General features: G+C 37.9%; 1 protein-coding gene across 11 annotated transcripts in view; it reads left to right on the plus strand.

The window, feature by feature from the left end:
- Positions 1-19141, plus strand: part of LOC127450336 (gastrula zinc finger protein XlCGF57.1-like) — a 279453-nt gene that overhangs the window by 124411 nt on the left and 135901 nt on the right. For 3 of the 11 annotated variants that reach the window (XR_007898960.1, XR_007898961.1, XR_007898959.1), the window contains exon 4: positions 7122-7143. The exons of 5 other annotated variants lie outside the window; for them this stretch is intronic. The gene's annotated coding sequence lies outside the window, so the exon portion shown is untranslated. Of the gene's footprint in view, positions 1-7121; positions 7190-13771; positions 14828-14874; positions 14924-19141 lie in introns of those variants that run through there. 3 more of the 11 variants (XR_007898962.1, XR_007898965.1, XR_007898964.1) reach the window with 3 other exon arrangements.

Here is a 19141-nt window from a genome sequence, read left to right on the forward strand (position 1 = left end):
AAATGTATAGTTCCTACCAGATGGGTTCAGAAGTCTCCAGATATCTGTAAGACCAAGATTTTTACACATCCTGTGAAGCGTCACTGTTGCTCGAGGGGGCTTACACACTGTGCTTCACTATGATCAAGGACTGAATCCATCCAAAGATTAAAGTCACCTCCCAATATTATATCATGTTGGGTGCCAGCGGCTTGCAACATCCCTTCAAGATCTATAAAAAAGCCCTGATCATCAGCGTTAGGTGCATAAATATTAGCCAAAATAAACCTATGCCCCTGATTTTCTGCTAAAACAATAATGACTCTTCTTGGGAGTCATGTGGCGCCATGCGGGGGTCGGATGTGTGAACGGCGAGCTCTGCGCACTTTGCTGGTTTTTAATTATTTTTGTGTCTTAAACCAGTGAGATTCGATACACCCTGCTACATAACTGTTCTATGTAGTCAACATTTCAAAGAATTCAAAATCCTCGGGTTCTGGAGATATTAAAAGACACTTACGTGCTCAAGCTGATACCCCAGACAAGGCCGCAGACCAGGGACTCAGCTTGGACGGTGCGGCGGGAGAAATTCAACGTCAATTGTCCAGCATGTCGGTGATGCTGACGAAGGTATTAGCGGACATGGAGGATCTTGCTGTAATACGTTGATCGATTACGGCCATGGAGTCGAAATTCTCTGAGTTGGTTACAAGAATCGGGGACGTTGAAAAACAGATCGATTATCTTGATAATTGTTGGAATTCCTGAGAACGAGGAAGGCCGAGATATGGTAAAATTCCTAGACGAGCTCTTCCCGAGTCTGCTTGACGTAACAGGTTATAAGCTGGAAATCGAGCGAGCTCACAGGGTCCCGGCTCGGAGATCTGCAGAAGGAGACAGGCCCCAATCAATTCTGGCCAAATTTCTGAGATCATCCAATAAAGATCTCATGTTACGTGAGGTGAGGAGTAAAGGAAGGCTTTCTTGGAAGAACCACAACATTTTCTTGTTCCCAGACTTTGCAAATTCGACGAGAAAAACGTGGTCGATTCAAGGAATGCAAGAAACTCTTGCATCAATGGAAGGTCGCTTTTGCAATGATGTTTCCGGCCAAACTGAGAATAGATACGAAGGATGGCCGCAAAATATTTACATGCCCGCAGCAAGCATTTTCCTTCAATGGGGTGAGTAAGCCATTTGGTGATTTTTCATGTTGCTGTCTAGTGGGCCTGACTCACTGAACATTCACTTGACTGTCTGAGGAAGCTGGGTGCCTTTTTGTTTCTTTTATGTGTTGGTTACGCCTAGTGGCTGGAGTTTGTTTTGTGGAATAACACTGTTTCAAGAAACTTTTGCATTGACGGAATGCAAGAAACTCTTACATAAATGGAAGGTTGCTTTTAAGGATGGCCGCAAAATATTTACATGCCCACGACAAGAGATGTCTTTCGTAAAATCAATGGACTGAGGAAGTCATGGTGTGTTTCTCACATTGCAGCCAAGTGAGCTTGACTCACTGAACATTCACTTGACCATCCGATAAAGCTGGGCACCTGTTTTGTTTCTTTTTGTGCTGGTTCCGCCTAGCAGCTGTTTTGTGGAATAACACTCCTTCGGGACAGTTGTGGATGAATCTGCATGTGCCTTGTGTTTATGCCTCCAATTGGCTGGAGTTTGTTTTGTGGAGTATTTTCTGCAGGACATTGGAAGGATTAGGTCATCTGCTGTACTCATGAACAGCCAGCTCACTGAATATACGTTTGACTGTCCGAGGAAACTGAATGGATTTTTTTGTTGTTGCTGGAGTTTTGTGGAGGAACACACCTTTTGGATCAGTTTTGTGAATTAATCTACACGTTCTTTGTGTTTATTCTGCCTATTGGCTGGAGTTTGTTTTATAGATTATTTTCTGTTATGTAATTCTGTTTCACAAAATGTATATAGAAGCACCGGATTTGAGCAATCCGACGGCAAAGTTGTCACGGGGACTCTCGTAGGCGTACATGGACTGTTTGAGTTTAGAGGGATGGACACTGGTTGGCGCTGTCACGCGCAGGGTTAATGCACACGTTTTTCTTTTTTCTGTTTGTTTGTTTCGGGGGGAAGCTAGGGGTTTGACTGTTATACTGATGTCGGAATGTGGTCATTATAATTTTATTTTTGACACACAATCTAGTTTTTCTCATATGTCAAAATGTCAAATGTTAATGAGTGGATTGTCTCTCTCCATGTGGAATGTGAATAGGTTGGGGCACCCCATAAAAAGAAGGAAGGTTATTTCCTTAAATGTAAGAAATATGATACTGTGTTTCTTAAAGAAAGGCATCTTTCCCCGCAGGAAGCTGAAAAATTTGGGAAGATATGGGGTGGACAGGTTTTCTTTAGTGCTGGCTCAAATAAGAACAGTGGAGTCATTACATTGATAAGAAACATATACAATTCGTAACTCTGTGAGCTCGCTCGATTTCCAGCTTATGGCCTGTTATGTCAAACAGACTCTGGAAGAGCCCATCTAGGAATTTCACCATATCTCGGCCTTCCTCGTCCTCAGGAATTCCAACAATTCGGACATTGTTTCGCCGGTTATGATTCTCAAGGTCTTCCAACTTTTTCCAAACATGCTCCAAGTATGTACTGGTTGCTAGCGGATTAGCAGCTAATTCCCTCTCCGATGACTCCAGTTAATAGATCCGTTTCTCAACATTCAACACTCTTGTAACCATCTCAGTGAATTTCGTCTCCATGGCAGTGATCGATCGACATATTACAGTAAGATCCTCCAAGTCAGCAACGACCTTCGCCAGCATTGCCGACATGTTCAACAGTTGACGCTGAATCTCTTTCTCCGCAATGTCCAAATTGAGTCCCTGGTCTGCGGCCTTGTCAGGGATATCAGCTTGCGCACGTAAGTGTCTTTTAATGTCTCCAGAGCCTGAGGATTTTGAATTCTTTGACATATTGTCTTCCTAGAACAGTCAAGAATCGGAGTGTATCGAATCTCACCAGTTTATGACATAAAAAGTATTTAAACTAGCAAAGTGCGCAGAGCTCGCTGTTCACACGTCCGACCCTTGCATGGCGCCACGCGACTCCCTCTAGGTGAAATTTTGATTGGCAGTGTAGTATGACAGTTTTCACATTTTGGCATCATTTCATCACACACTGTTGCATAGATAGACGATTGGTAGACCGAAAGAATGAATGGGAGATCAGACACTGAAACAGACAATCCTCAGCTCCATCGTCACAGTTACCACAATCCTTACAATCAGAGAAAGAGAGAAAAAGAGCAGAAAGCAGCTGGGGAAAAAAGCAGCTCGACTCAGCATGCACTTTTAATGCATCTTCAACATTCATTGCACCAAAACTCCAAAATTGCAAATCTGGTAAAAGTGTACTGTAACTGGTTGTTTATCTTAGGTAAAGGGGTCTATAATTTATTAGCCTATAATTAAACCTACTGCATACATTTACTAGGGCTGCATGATTTGGACAAAAAGTCATATTGTGATTATTTTGAAAAATATTTAGATTGCCATTTGATCTACGATATGATGAACAAAAAACTAGTAAGTGATTCCTTTTGATAATGTTTTGCACATTTTCTAGTACCAATAAAAGACTTGGGGTACTCGGGGATCACACTTGAGCCTTGAGGGATCAACGCTTTTCACTTCAGCCACAAACAAATAAATAAAACTGTGAAAGAAAAACACACAGATCAAAATTGTACCTGTCCACTGTGTACCTGTTTTTGTTCACATTGTGACTGGGTCACAGCCCATATTCATAATCATTTTTTTTTTTAACCCAGCCAACTTCAATATTAAGTGATGGTCTGCCCATACCTTCACAGATTTTCTTTTCATCTATCAGCCAATACAGATCTTGACCATTTATCCTTTTATCATCAGCTCTGTCAAAACTGGTGATGTGTAAGCTTTCTGCTCACTGTTATCAGAATATCGCTGTTGTTAATACCATAGTTGTTTCCTAGTTTTTATTGACAAAAATACTGTAGGCTGGTTAAATAATAAAACAAATAAACACAAAAATATTTATTACAATTACATTTTTTTAATAGGCCTTGAAAACAAGTAGGCTTACACAAAGTATTCTCTACTGTATATTAGGATAGATCGTCCTAAGAAGAACAAGGCTTAATGTCAACTGATAACCCATTAGTGTAATTAAACTTAATGTGAAAAATTCAGTTATTTAGGAGAAGTGACCCAATTAAGCCCACCCAAATATACGTTTTACATGTTTTCTTATTGAAATCTTAACAGCCTTCAAATAAAGTGAGTATTAAATCAAAGCTTAATCTCTCATGTTATGTTTTTCATAAACTGACAAATGTGAAAAGTTTGGAGTGAGTTTATAAGGAACGTGTTCCATTTAAGCCCACTTGCATTCTTAATAAACCCACTGATGATTTTTAAAATGTAAATCCTTCACATTAACTAAATGAACACCTCAATTTTGATTTAGACATTTAGATTTAGACCTCACACATCATAACCAGTAAATGAAATATTTAGAGCCTGACAGATATGGTATTTTTAAGACCAATACCAATTTTAGAGGGAGAAAATTCACTGATTACCGATATGGTGGCCGATATAGTTCATTTTTGAGCTGGAATGATAACTGACCTTTTCTATGTGAATTGTTCACCGATTTTGCGCCGATATGACTATGCAAAGGTACTCAGAAGGCTGCTTTCTTAAATATTTTTATCAAAGAATATTTGACATTATTATTATACATTGTCAACAAATTCTAGAAATGAACACTGAGAAAATAAAGAATAAATAAAAATACAATAAATAGCTTAATAAACATCAGTACTGTATGTTTAGTATCAGTCAGATGCTGACCATTTAAATAAAGAATATATACAAATAAAATAAATAGCTAAATAAAACATCAGTACTGTTTAGTATCAGTCAAATGCTGACTGTTTTAATACAGCCAGTCAGTTAGGGGCAGGTTGTAAAACAAGAAGCATTTACACCTGCCGAGACAAGAGATAAACAGTGGCAGCGGTGTTGCCCTGTATTCTGCTATACAAGTTCAGGAGAAACTTTCAGCGGTGGAAAACCAGACTTTTAAATATTACATTTTATAAATGTAACGACTGGAATTGTTCAGTTGAAGGGGGTACCAAACTGTGAATCCTGAACAAAACAGTTTGGTGAATACATGTTTACACATTAGCTTCCACTCAGCTGACAAGGTGTGAAAGTGGCTACGTGGTTAGCTAGTTAGCTATAAGCTCGTTGTCACGGAGAGTAAAAGACGGACATTGTTTATTTACTTTCCAGCATTGCGTCTCACCAACTAGGTAACAACGAAGCATGAAATCAACACTCAACAGACACAATCCACCACCGCACCGTTGTCTGCTGAGCTGCAAATAGATGCTCTAATGCTCACCTTTCAATCTGCTACATTACTGACTGCACTGACAAACTATAGCTGGCTAACACAGCAAACAGATGTGATAAACATGAGTGACATGGTTGTCAGGGACAGGGTTAACATTATATTAGTTATACTGAAAAGGGAAAATGTTGGGTCATTCTTTATTAACTTTCCAGTATGTATTTCACAAACTAGCCAGCAACTTACTGCGAAGACACCGCTTAACTCCGCACTGTCTGAAGAACCACCGTCAGCTCAGCACAAACTACGTTATGACACCAATTCTAAAGCATTGTTTTCTGCATTATATGTTCTGAAAAAAAGTTTTCATATCGTCGCATATCGGTAAACATATACGCCGATAACGATATATCGGTGAAAGGCTAATATCGGCCGACTGATATAGCGGTCGGGCACTAGAAACATTTAATATCTGAATCTGACAGTCCCTATAATTATTTTCTTTGCCTATTCATTTTCTCCCTGCAATGAAAGTAGATTCAGTATGTTGAGTTGACAATGAATTCGGTTTAAAATGAGGTTCAATGGGTTATTTGCTCAGTGTGCTTATTAGGAACAGTAGGGTTCAATGGGAAAATAAACCTAAATAATTTAAAAGTAGATTCAAGGTAAACCTTTTTTTTTAATGACTAAAAAAACACTTTATTTTACAAATGTAGAGCATGTTTGTTATTGGTGTTTAAACAAATAAAATAATGATTCTGCTTTTAAGCTATGAGCAAACAGGCTTTTCAAAGGCACTGTTCCTTGTAAGCCCACATGAAAACAACATTATATTTCTGGATTATAATTACAGACAGAACACTATAGCTTGTGTTAGCTCAATAAGTTTCTTAAATCTTTTAATTTGGTTATCAGCAGTTTTTATTAGTTTATTTTCTTTTACTGCATCTATCTTTGTGAGCATCACTCAGGCAGCGTCCTGCACGAGCTCCAGATACTCATCAAATCCATCTTTTAAAATACAAAGTATTGCTGTTAAATATAAAGAAAATAAATAATATCAAGTATCATTTGATTTATTAATCTCTTAATTTTAAATTTTTTATAATTTCTCATCCGGTTTGTTCATCTCAACCTCAAAAAAGCTGTTTTTCTGGAGTATCAAAAACAGTGAAATTTTGGAGCAGTTTCCAGTAGCACATGTTCCCAAATAACTCAAGAACGAAGCATTTGATTGGCTCCAAATAAAAATTTAAATGATACCAACAAATATGTACATTTCCTCTGCAACCACTTTTTCTCTTTCTTTCTGTCTTTTTTATATTTCAAAATAAAACAGTAAGAGGTCTTATATGGTACGTGGGCTTAATTGGGTCACTTCTCCTACTCTGTCTTTGAAATGACTTTGTCATTTTAATAATTTTTATTCATTTATTTTAAATTATATTTTACTTATTAATGCATTAATAATGTTGCTGATAGCATGCTGCATGAGTGTTTTTAGCTTGCTAGCCTGCTTAGCATTGCTTATTCTTATGTTCATCATTTTATCCTTTGCCATTTTACCACGTGCTTCTGGTTTTTCCGCATTTCTGCTGTTTCATCTGTGTGTATTATACCGCGCACACCTGTTTCTCTATTTTTTTTTCTTTTTCCACTTGTCTACATCTTGCATCTCGACTGCGTGCATTCGTTTTCTCCACTGTGATTTACATGGATTATTGCATCAATCTCAAACATCTGCTGAATAGGAACCATATCGATCTCAAACCCTCGCCACTCAAGAACAACATAACAACAACAACAACAAACAGTTGCGGTAAGTCATGGCATACGCTCATGTTATTGCTTCCTGCATTACATGCCACATGTTTACTATAGCTTCTTCCATCAGCAGTGAGGGATTTAGATGTGATAAATGTAAGGAATTAGTCAGGCTGATGGAGATGGTTAATGAACTAGAGGCACGCATCCGAACACTAGTGGAGGTCATTGAGAAAGAGAAGCCGGTAGATACTGTTTCGGATGTGGGTAGAACAACGAGCAACACACACACTTTGGTTCCAACTCTAGAGCCCCCGCAGCAGGGTGTTTGGGTGACGTCTCTGCAGCCTACTCGCTCAGCAAAGCAACACCACTCTCCAGTTCCTGTTAGGGTTTCCAATCGATTCTCCCCACTCAGTGATGCACCCACTGAGAATCATGTTGACAGAGCCCTAATAATTGGTGATTCTATTGTAAGGAATGTGGAAATAGAGACTCCAGCCAACATTGTTAAATGCATTTCGGGGGCTCGGGCGTCTGACATTGAAGTGCTGGCTAATGCTAAACATAGATTTTCTAAAACTGTTGTTCATGTCAGCACTAATTATGTCCGGCTTCGCCAGTTGGAGATCACTAGAGATAATGTTAAAGAGGTGTGTGAACTTGCAAAAACGATGTCAGACACTGTAATATGCTTGTGCCCCATCCCTACTCCTTGTGGTGACGAGGTTTATAGTAGATTAGTGTCACTGAATGGCTGGATGTCTGAGTGGTGTCTGGAGAATAGCACAGGATTCATAGACAATTGGAAGAGTTTTTGGGGTAGACCTGACCTGCTAAAGAGAGACTGACTCCATCCCTCCAGGGAAGGTGCTGCTCTCCTCTCTAGTAATTTGGCTCATAGTCTTAATAGTGATAGTATTTGACTAACTGGGGCCCAGGTCAGGATGCAGCCAAACTGGTTAATCCAAACGTCTGCTAGCTGCCTTGAGATGTCACAAACTACAACACATAGAGCCTGTATCACCTACATATCATATAGAGACTGTGTCTGTTCCCCGAACTACCAAAAACAAAACTCTCACTAAATCATTTAGAAAACATTTGATTAAGGTCAAACTTGAAAAAAAATAAAAAAATAATTGAAGATAAACATCATATGAAGGTAGGGCTACTAAACATTAGATCTCTTTCTACCAAAGCACTAATTGTAATTGAAATTATTACAGTTCATAGTTTGGATGCGCTATGTTTGACTGAAACCTGGATTAAACCAGATTAATATATTAGTTTAAATCTACTCCCACAGGTTATTGTTATAAACATGAGCCTCATCTGAAGGGTCAAGGAGGAGGTGTTGCTACAATTTACAAATTTTAAATTTGCTAATTTTCTATCTGATCTAGTAGTTAATGTAGATAGAGCTTTAATTTTTGGTGATTTCAACATTCACATAGATAATGAAAATGACACATTGGGATTAGCATTTATTGATATTCTCAACTCTCTTGGAGTCAGACAAAATTTGACAGGACCAACTCATCGCCATAATCATATGCTAGATTCAATTCTGTCATATGGTGTTGATGTTGATACTATATAGAAATTCTACTGCAGAGTGATGACATCTCAGATAATTACCTCATCACTTGTTTTTTGCAATCAGCTAATGTCACTCAATCTACACCACGCTATTGTTCAGGTAGAACTATTCTTTCAACCACTAAAGATAGCTTCATTAATAATCTTCCATAATTGTCTCGAATATTCATTAAGCCAAAAAGTCTAGAAGAATTTAAATATAAGTTCTTAAATATAAATACAGTCTTCTATAGCACTCTTGATAATGTCACCCCCTTCGATTAAAGAAAAAAGCCTCACACCGTGGTACAATGATCACACTCATGCTCTCAAGAGAGCAGCTTGGAAAATGGAGTGTAAGTGGAAGAATACAAAATTAGATTGCATGGAAAGATAGTGTCTGTAGCTACAGACAGGCATTAAAAGCTGCCAGGTCAGCATATTTTAGCAAACTTATAGAAGATAACCACAACAATCCTAGGTGTTTATTCAGTACTGTGGCTAAATTGGTTATTAATAAAGCATCGACTGAACCAGATATTCCGTCGTAGCACAATAGTAATGACTTCATTAATTTCTTTACTGAAAAAATTGAAATAATCAGAAATAAAATTGGAACTATGCAATCAACTGTCACAGCACCTCAGAAAACAGTGTCTCGTAATTTTGCTCACAAGCAACTTCACTGCATCCTTCACTGTCATAGGTCATGAAGAGCTAACAAAACTTATAAAAAAATCAAAAGCCACAACATGTATATTAGATCCAATACCAACTAAGCTCTAAAAAAAAAAAAGGTGTTCCCAGTAATCTTAGAACCTCTTCTTAATATTATTAACTCTTCACTATCCTTAGGACATGTCCCAAGAAACTTTAAAATGGCAGTTATCAAACCGCTTATTAAGAAGCCACAGCTTGTTCCTAGAGAATTGGCTAATTACAGACTGATTTCAAATCTATTATTTATGTCAAAAATACTAGAAAAGCTAGTGTCTTCCCAACTATGTTCATTTCTACAGAGAAATGGAATATATGAACAATTTCAGTCAGAATTTAGTACAGAGACTGTACTTATCGGTTACAAATGACTTGCTCTTATCATCCGATTGTGGCTTTATTTCTCTTCTAGTGCTTTTAGATCTTAGTGCTGCCTTCGACATGATAGATCACAACATTCTCTTGAATAGGCTAGAGAATTATGTTGGCATTTGTGGACTTGCATTAGCATGGTTTAGGTCCTATTTAGCTACCACTTTGTATGTGTAAACGAGGAATTGTCAAATCAAACAAAAATTAAGTATGGCGTGCCACAAGGATCAGTTTTAGGGCCTCTGCTTTTCTCCTTATACATGCTTCCCCTTGGAGATATTATCAGGAATCATGGAATAAGTTTCCACTGTTATGCCGATGATACCCAACTTTATATTTCTTCTAAACCCAACGAAAATTCACAATTCTCCAAATATGAGTGTGTCGATGAAATCAAAGATTGGATGGCCAGAAATTTCCTTCTACTCAATTCAGACAAAACAGAGGTACTAATGATTGGACCAAAAACCTCAAAAAAACAAAACAAAAAAAAAAGCCGCTAAAATATAATCTGACTCTCGATGGATGTACTGTTACGTCGTCGTCTTCAGCAAAGAACTTAGGTATTATATTTGATACCAGTCTGTCCTTTGAAAATCAAATTTCCAATGTTTGTAGAACAGCATTGTTCCACCTGAGAAATATTGCTAAAATACGACACATGCTCTCTGTTGCTGATGCCAAAAAATTGATGTGTTCATGACCTCAAGACTAGATTATTGTAATGCATTACTGGGAGGATGTGCAGCAATTTCAATAAATAAACTTCAATTGGTTCAAAATGCAGCTGCCAGAGTGCTAACTAGAACTAAGAAATATGATCATATTAGCCCAATTTTATCGTTGTTACATTGGCTACTTGTTACATTTCATATTAATTTTAAAATTATGTTAACTGCATACAAAGCTTTGAATGGTCTAGCTCCACAGTACTTAAGTGACCTTCTGACATGCTATATTCTGTCACGTTCACTACGATCACAAATTTCTGGCTTGTTAATAATTCCAAGAATATCAAAATCCACAAAAGGAGGTAGATCCTTTTCATACTTGGCTCCTAAACTATGGAATAGTCTCCCTAACACCGTTTGGGATGCAGACACACTCACTCAGTTTAAGTCTAGACCAGAGGTTTTCAATTGGTGAGGCGCGCCTCCCCTGGGGGGCACCAGAGAGCCCCAGGGGAGGCGCAGCACGGGGAGAAAAAAACATAACTGTTCACGTCTGTACACATCTGTCCTGCTAGCTTGCGTGTTAAAGTGCGTGTTATGCATATACGTTTTGCGAAATTGATCTCTTTGTTGTGTCTACAATACAAAGGTCTACAGGAGAGGAGGCAGATTCCCTTCACCTCCACAAATGTGAGTGCGGGTTTTCTGATTTGACCCTGCTTAAAAGCAAATACCGATCAAGGCTGCAGGTGGAGGACGATTTACGTTTATTCCTTTCTACCGTACAGCCCCGCATTGATCACCTGTGCACATCAAAAATTCGGACTCATTGTTCCCACTGATGTAGGGGCGATGAAAATGAAGAGGCAAAATCGGCAATCAGCTTTTTCTTTTTTTTTTTTTTTTTATTTATTTATTTTTTTTTGCTTAACGTAGGCCTATACGGAAGTGATTTTTACACATTTTATACTGTGACAAAACAGCGCTGTTCATCTTGCTGATGTTGTTTGATATCTGATGTTGATGTTGTAGCCTAAAATCTCCAATATAGCTCTTATTCAATTGAGATAACGTTAGTAGCCTGTGGCTGTTAATGAACATGTTTCCAGTTTAGTTATTTGACCGTCGAGGGTTATCTGTTCAGTGATCAGAAAATAGAGCTGATTTCGTTCTGTGTCTGATTTTGTTGGTTCTTTGGTTATAGGGCTGTTGAGAATACTTTGTTTTTTGACTGTGGAGGATAATTTTAACAGTTTCCCAATTGCTTGAATGTGGTAAAAATGTGTTGCAAAGTATGTGTTCACAATATGTTTTAAAAAGAAAGACAAACATGTTTGAAATGTTTTGAAAAAATATAACCTATTTCAAAATGAAACTGAATTTAAAATGGAATGTTGATTGCTTAATAAAAAAGTTTATCTTAATAAAAAAAAATTATGTATATTGATGAACATAGCCTAAAAGCAATACTAATAATAGTATTATTACTACTAATAGTAGTAGCCTCGTAGTACCAATAATAATAGCCTAATTAGTGGTTGGGGGGGGCATTGCTGTCTTCAAGTTCTCTAGGGGAGGCTCACTTTCACCCAATTTGAAAACCCCTGGTCTAGACTAACTCTGCATAAAATTGAATGGCATCTACGCTAATATTATTAGGGGTCAAGCCCCGGAGGAGCGAAAGGCCCCTATTGTTTTCGTTAGTTTTCTTCATCATCTTCTTCCGACCTTGAGTCTATGGCAGCCCATAGAACCACTTGTGGGAAAGATATGAAATTTGGCACACAGATAGAGGACAGTCTGATTTGCTACCACAGCAAATTTACCATCTCTACCTCAAACCCTCTAGCACCACCAACTGCCCAAATTTGCACTCACGTTTATGTTAATAACTTTTGAACCGTGAATCCTAGAAACGAAATTTCCTCCGATTCCTTCGCTCAAGACGATTCGATTGCACCCTATGACGCCATTTTGAATTTTCTGAAAATCCTACTTTTTCGAACTCGTCCCTCGTCCAATACGAAATTTGGCCTGCATCATCTAGAGGCAAGAAGTTATTCACAGAATATTGATAAACCATGCCGTTTTCGAATGGCGCTACAATGAATTTGACGAAGAGCATGCCAAAATGGACGTGAGGGTATATCTCCATAACACTTTAGCATATTCATACCAAACTTATCATTTGTCATAGGCACCATGACTCGAGGGTGCCTGCTCAGTTTCGGAACAGTACCACCTAGTGGTCACGAGATATGAAAAAAACAAATTTTTGTTTATAACTTCTGAACAGTTTGTCATAAAATCATCAAATTGGTCTCATTAGATTCAGTGGGGTATAGCGAGTCCAACGATATGAAAAAGTCTTATGTCGGCCATTTTGAATTTAGTCATAAAATGCTGTATTTTACGAATGACTTGGCGTATCATTACGAAACTCGGTATGTATCTTTGGCACCATGCTCTGAAGGGACTCAAAGTTTCGGGACAGCGCCACCTTGTGGTCAACAATTATAATGCTATTTCTAAAAATGCTAATAGCTATTGACTGCTTTTGCCTACTGTCATGAGACTGGTCTTGATAGATTCCATGGTTCATGCTGAGAACAAAGATACCAATTATGTCATGATCTAGCAAACTTCCTGTCTGCCATTTTTAAATGTTTTGAAAACATACTTTTTCTAACTCCTCCTAGACTGTATGTCCAATTTGCATGAAAATTGGCCTGCATCATCTAGAGGCACTCACGACAAAAAGTTATTCACAGAATTTTGATAAACCATACCGTTTTCGAATGGCACTTCAACGAATTCGAAGAATGCACAAAATTGAACTTGAGGCTGTATCTCCGCAACGCTTTGAGGGATTGGGACAAAACTTGGTATGTGTTATCACCATTAGGCCCTGAGGTTACCTGCAGCATTTTGGCGCACTGCCCCCTACTGGTCAGGAGATAGAAAAATTACTATTTTGACTTATAACTCTTGAATGCTTTCCTGCATGATAACCATCATGCCCAGATACTACCTGAGCAGATTCAGAACAGCGCCACATACAGGACAAAAATTCTAAGAACTAGCTATTTAGTTAAGTTTAAAATAAATTTGGGTTTTTTTTTATGATTGAAAGTTTACTTTTTCTAACTCCTCACACACTGTTCATCGGACTCTAACCAAAAACATGTCACAAAGCTTCTTTTGCTGCTCATGGTGCCGATAATTGGCTTGACCCCGGTATCGCTGCTTGTAGCTATATTTCTATTTGTTTCCATGTCTCAACTTCATATCCCAAGGTTACCAGAGTCTGCCAGATCCAGCTCCATTCCTGCTTGGTGTTGGACTCCACTGCTATGTGTCGCTGAGAGATGACAACAAACTACAGCCGGTGCTAGCCAGGCATCATTTCAGTTTTTTTTACTTCAGAGGATGAACTGATGCCAACTTCAACTGTAAGACATTGGATACTTAATATGCCACTGCCTGAACCTTGGATTTAGGATGGACCCCACCGAACCTCACTGAGATGCGGTGCACCTCATTTATCTCTGCCTGCATCACCTTTGTCTATTGAAGGATTACACTCTTGAAATGGAATACATAGACTATCATTTAATTGCCAACAAAAGCCTTCATCAGCAAACTAACAAAGAAAAATGCATCTATGTAAACTTCTGCAGTTAATCCAGGATGGACTTCAAAGACATTAGTCATTAATCTTAAAGTTCATAAAAAAATATTTGTATTTTTAAAACACTGGACCTTAACGCTTAGTTAATTTACAAATTTAAAACCATGACTTGCACTGCACACAAATAACTAATATTGGCATTATATTCATGTTGTTTAACCAGAGGGGAACTGGCTCCTACAGTGAGCCTGGTTTCTCCCAAGGTTATTTTTCTCCATTAACCAACATCTTATGGAGTTTTGTGTTCCTTGCCATAGTCACCTTCAGCTTGATCACAGGGGTTCTAAATACAATTATTTAATTTCTATACACTTTTTACAATCATATTTAATCAAACTACACAATGATCACTTAAGACATTATAGTTTAATTTTTTTTGTTTTTGTTAATGCATGATTTCCTGTAAAGCTGCTTTGAAACAATGCGTGTTGTGAAAAGCGCTATACAAATAAAAAAGACGACTTGTTATAGTATCTAAATATTTTATATTTATTTATTTATCTATGTTGTATGTTGGTAATATTAGTTCTGCATTCACTCGTTCCCGCTGGGGTTGTAACGAGGGGAACACGTTCTCTCGTGAGGTAAACAGATGACAGGAGAGCTGAGAAATACTGCATGTTTTTGGACTCTACAGGTGATACTACTCGGGAGTCATTTAATAAAGATGCTTGAATTAAACCTTATCTGTATCTTTTGTCTTGGCAGTATTTATTATTAAACAACTACTGCTGCACCAAGAAGCAAAGTCTTCCACCACTGGTCCATGAGACACCTCATCATCTTTCAAGAGACTCACAATGACTGTCATCAGAAAACTTTAGTATTTGCCTATTTTCATACACACTTTTATAATCATTAGTGTACAAAATATAAAGTTGAGGAGAGAGGACATACCCCTGCGGGGAACCTGTGGAGGAGTATAACTTGGAAGATAGAATACCATCAACTCTAACACACTGAGTCCTATTCAATAAAAAGTTCACTATGCAACCTACCAGGTTATGATTTAAATTGAACAGTTCAACAAGCTTTTTTGCTAACACAAGTGTTTGTATAGTGCTAAAAGCAGATGTAAAATCAATAAAAGAAGCCAAGCTCTAGTTTTAGGTGACTCTAAATATTGAAGTAGAAGATTTAATAGAGTAACTGTGGCATCCTCAAACCCCCTCCCCGCTTTATAGGCAAATTGAAGTGGGTCTAACATACCCTCTACATACTTCAATATCTCCTGCCTAACAACTTTCTCAAAGGTTTTCATCACCAGAGAGGTGAGGGCTACTGGTCTCAAATAATTTAACACTGGATTTCTAAATTTTGCCACTGGAACAATTGTAGCATGTTTTCTAAATTTTTGGTACAGTTCTCATCTGAAGCGACTTGTTAAAAATTGGTGAGAAAATGTTACTTAATTGCAGACTACATGACCACTAATATTATCCAGTCCAGGGCTTTTGTGTATTTTTGATCATTTAAAAAGCCTTGCCACCATACGTGCATCGATATTAAAAATGTGCTGTTCCGTGAGACTTTATATAAATCCTTAATTACATCATCCTGAATTAAACCTTAAATAAAAACTGTTCAAGTCATTAGCTAGCTGCATATCTGAAGTGTACCCCTCCAGGGAAACCACATTTTTATACTCCTGGAGACCTGTCATAAGTTTCATACCATTTCACACAGATTTAAGGTCAGAGTTAATAAAGTTGGATAAAATCTTTTCTTTAGATTTTGCATTCTTAATTTCTGCTCTCACTTCCTGATAGTTTTTTTTTTCCTTCTCAGCACATATCTGGATTAAAAGTTCACTATTAATCCAAGGCTTATTGTTTGAATAACAGGTAACCACCCTTGTAGGAATTACATTGTCATCACAAAAGGAAACATAGCTACACACCACATCTGTAAGATCATTGATACTCTCTGATGATCCCTGAAAAACAGTCTTTTGGGTGCAATCAAAGCATCCCTGTAAGGGCATTATACTGTCCTCATTCCACTCCTGGACCTTCTTTATCTCTTTACCTCTCCTGCGCAGTACAGTCTTATACTTTGGAAGCAAATGCACAATATTGTGGTCGGAGGAGCCCAACGGAGGGTCCACAACAGACTTGTAGGCCCCTTTGATAGAACCACAACAGAGATCAAGAGTGATCACTTGTGGGCTTAATCCATCGATAGCCCACAAGTGATGTACTGATCAAAGTGGCTCAATGCTCTTTAACAGTCACTGTGATTTAAAATCTCCAAGAAAAAACACGGAGCATTAGGGGTCTCTGTAGCACTGAAAAAAATTGTTTCATTTGCAATTTAAGGAGAAAATCCAGAGTGTACTGTATCCTGTTTGCAGTGATCCAACCACAAGATTAAAAATTACCATTAAAACCAAAATAAATATGATCCCTTTGTGCTGTGCCTCCTTCCCGCCCGTCATGGGCGTATATAACCAGCTAACCAATTCGGTTAGCACAACATCGCAGGGAGCTTTAAATCACTAACGTGTGTGAATATAAAGCATTAGCCACATGGGTTGTGAAAATTTAGATAAAACGGCCGCGGACTACGGCTGATGGGATGACCATGTAGCAGTGGAATACACAGATTAACTCTTTTTAACAGAAAGCACTTGGGAAGAGAGAGGTGATGTCTAGGTTATAAAACCAAGAAAAAGTGCTAGGTGAAGCCCAACCTGCAGCTAGGAAGATGTCTTCTAAGGAAACACCATTAGACCATGCCCAGGAAGAGGCCATGCCTCTAGTGGAGTGAGCTTTCACACCAATAGGACACTGTATGCCTTACGAGTCATATGCGATATGGTATCTACAATCCAATGTGAAAGCCTTAATTTGGAGATGGTCAAACCTTGAAAGCAACCTGTGATACAGACAAGGAGCTGATTTGACAGATTTAGATCGCAAAGTATGAGGGAATTATAATGCAGAAATACAAAATAAGTAAATACAGAAGCACTCTCGTTGTGGAATAAGCAGAGCCGAGCTCTTTAAAGAGAACAACCCAGCATTACATCTTTAATGCAGTTATATTTTATGCATTATAGCTTTATTAATGTTCAAATAATACGGAAGCAGATCATGTAAATAACTATGAAACTCCAAAAATGGTATTTCTCTGTGCAGTCACCGCCTCTTCTATGAGTTGCATGAATGTCCTGATCTAAGGGGGAGAGATTGAAACTGCATCCAGCTGATGCACACTCTGTCACGGGGATGCTCATCCCTCGAGCGCGTGCGCCAGCTAGATTATAGCATGATGGCTCACGACTTATTGAATCATAATATAAACTCAGCAAAAAAAGAAACAACCTCTCATTTTCAACTGCTTTCAGCAAACCTAACATATGTAAATATTTGTATGAACATAAAAAGATTCAACAACTAAGACATAAACTGAACAAGTTTCACAGACATGTGACTAACAGAAATGGAATAATGTGTCCCTGAACAAAGGGGGTGGGGGTTAAAATCAAAAGTAACAGTCAGTATCTGGTGTGGCCACCAGCTACATTAAGTTCTGCAGTGCATCTCCTCCTCATGGACTGCCCAGATTTTCCAGTCCTTGCTGTGAGATGTTACCCTGGCATACACCAGAAATGCAAAAAATGGGATTTTGTGTTTCTGGTGTAACTCGGGCAGTTGTTGTTGCCATCCTGTACCTGTCCTGCAGATGTACTGATCCTGTGCAGGTGTTGTTATACGTGGTCTGCCACTGCGAGGACGATCAGTTGTGCTTCTTGTCTCCCTGTAGCGCTGTCTTAGGCATCTCACAGTACGGACATTGCAATGTATTGCCCTGGCCACATCTGCAGTCCTCATGCCTCCATGCAGCATGCCTAAGGCACGTTCACGCAGATGAGCAGGGACCCTGGGCATCTTTCTTTTGGTGTTTTTCAGAGTCAGTAGAAAGGTCTCTTTAGTGTCCTAAGTTTTTATAACTGTGACCTTAATTGCCTACTGTCTGTAAGCTGTTAGTGTCTTAACGACCGTTCCACAGGTGCATGTTCATTTATTGTTCATGGTTCATTGAACAAGCATGGAAAACATTGTTTAAACCCTTTACAATAAAGATCTGTAAAGTTATTTGGATTTTTACAAAATTATCTTTAAAATACAGTGTCCTGAAAAAGGAATGTTTCTTTTTTTGCTGAGTTTGTGACACTGTGCATTTCATATTGTGAAGAAAACTGACAATACGCAGCTTTATTAATACGAGAGAGTTTTTTTGTGAGTTAAAGATGGATTGACGTGAACAGAAAGATGAGAGAGTGTAGTCTTTGCCCATTATACGCTGCAACAAAATAAACATTTTGATTTGTTCTTGTTTTGGCTTGTTTTCCAATATAAATATCTAAAACTCCTTTAAAACAAAGTACATTCTCTTTAGCAGCTATACTGCAGAAGAAAAAATTGTTATCTGAGAATGTTGACGATAACATTAAAAATACAAATATTTTAAAATATCAAAAAATCCTTTAAAAAAGATGCATTCACCTGAGAAGCAGCATATATGATATTTAGACTTGCTTTTAGAGAACAGATCTTGAATACAAGTATGTTTTGTCTTTACTGCACTTGCAGAAGTATAACCAAATGAAAAAATACACTTATATAAAACAATACACTTACATTTAAGATACATTCTCTTAAAGCAAGTCTAAATATTTTATATGTTGCTTCGCAAGTAAATGTATCTTGTTTTATGGATTTGTGGACAATTTTAAATGGAAAACAAGACAAAAACACTTGATAATAGGATATTTGCAGTGATTGTTTTTCTTTTTTTTTTTTTACTGAATTAAACTTAATAAAAAGTATTTTTCCTCCTTTAATACAGTGAATGTCATTTAGAGTTATTTTTAAAAGATGATTTTGTCATTATTGTTAGTAAGCACGTTTAATACAACCTTTTATGGCACAAGCTGAATAATCGGTAAAGAGCTAATGATTAATCATTA

This window comes from Myxocyprinus asiaticus, chromosome 13, assembly GCF_019703515.2.
Source record: "Myxocyprinus asiaticus isolate MX2 ecotype Aquarium Trade chromosome 13, UBuf_Myxa_2, whole genome shotgun sequence".
NCBI lineage: Eukaryota > Metazoa > Chordata > Actinopteri > Cypriniformes > Catostomidae > Myxocyprinus > Myxocyprinus asiaticus.